A 1,237-nucleotide genomic window follows, 5' to 3' on the forward strand; every position below is an offset into this window, starting at 1 on the left:
ATGGTACAATGAAATGAAGTAATGAATGTCTTATTGAATATATGGAATATGTCTTATTGAATAGATGAAATATTGAGTGTTCAATATAAAGGATTAAATATATAAAGGCGAATACGTATTTTCAATACCTTGTGGTATTTCATCATGGCCGGTATCTGACAGACTGTAACAGACTGTCTGTTACAGTCTGTCAGATACCGGCCATGATGAAATACCACAAGGTATTGAAAATACGTATTCGCCTTTATATATGATAGGTAAAGTTGAGCGCTTAGCATTTTGTTTCATGCCCTAAAAGGTTTCCATCTCGCTGGGATGTGCTATGGAAACAATCAATTATTTCTTAAGTATTTACCTTACCTTAGTAAAGTTCTTCATCAACATTTGCTAATATAGTATTGTGAATAACTTTAAGAATGGTTTCTTAAGTTAATACGATTCCTAAAATATACAGCTGCTGCATGTAACATACTGAAATCATAAATCTACTGTCTCTAACCTGTGTTCATGAAATATTACTAATGCATATGTGTGTGGATTTGTATGTATAGTAATGTATATTACTATCTCTTATATATAGTTTTCATCTGAGAAAGGCAGGTTAATTAGCTCTCTTATTAGGATTTATGCATAAAACGTTATGGAAAATGGAAATATATCTTCGAATCAATGATATAAATTATATCTACATCCGTCTGGTTAGCATTAATAGTTCACATCTAGAACATACAGTATGGTTTAAATGAAGTCAAGGAAATACATGTCATCTATATCACTAAAGGTTGTAAGGGAACAATATCATCATCAGTATCCTTTAACTGATGCAGTTACTCGTTGGAGCATCACTTGAAATGCTCTCATAGTCTGCCGTCGCCACGCGTATTTGCTGACTTGTTGCCTGATTAGAGTTGTTCACTTTGTGTACAGGATATGTAGCAGTATAGTGAAGTACTTGTGTTCAAAAGCCTGGAGACTTCGTTCCATGTCAGCTGTAAATGTCCAGCTCTCACACCAGTATAGAAGGATCGAAGTTACCAGGGTTTTGTACACTCCGAGGTTTGTTGGAAAATATTCCCCTTTACAAATGCACGGACTCTTTCACCCAACAACAGTGAATAAACAAGGAAAAACAATTCATCAAGAAATATAAACCACAACTAAATATCGGAACAACCAACATTACTATATAATAAAGGAGCTGTCATACAGACACTGTATCTCGTATATATATATATAT

General features: G+C 33.9%; 1 protein-coding gene across 2 annotated transcripts in view; it reads right to left on the reverse strand.

The window, feature by feature from the left end:
• LOC128248177 (uncharacterized) overlaps positions 1-1,237 on the reverse strand; it is a 17,555-nt gene that overhangs the window by 9,801 nt on the left and 6,517 nt on the right. The window contains exon 1 of one of the 2 annotated variants that reach the window (XM_052969058.1): positions 361-399. The exons of the other annotated variant lie outside the window; for it this stretch is intronic. The gene's annotated coding sequence lies outside the window, so the exon portion shown is untranslated. Of the gene's footprint in view, positions 1-360; positions 400-1,237 lie in introns of those variants that run through there. 2 annotated transcript variants of the gene reach the window in all.

Source organism: Octopus bimaculoides, chromosome 6, assembly GCF_001194135.2.
Source record: "Octopus bimaculoides isolate UCB-OBI-ISO-001 chromosome 6, ASM119413v2, whole genome shotgun sequence".
Classification (NCBI taxonomy): domain Eukaryota; kingdom Metazoa; phylum Mollusca; class Cephalopoda; order Octopoda; family Octopodidae; genus Octopus; species Octopus bimaculoides.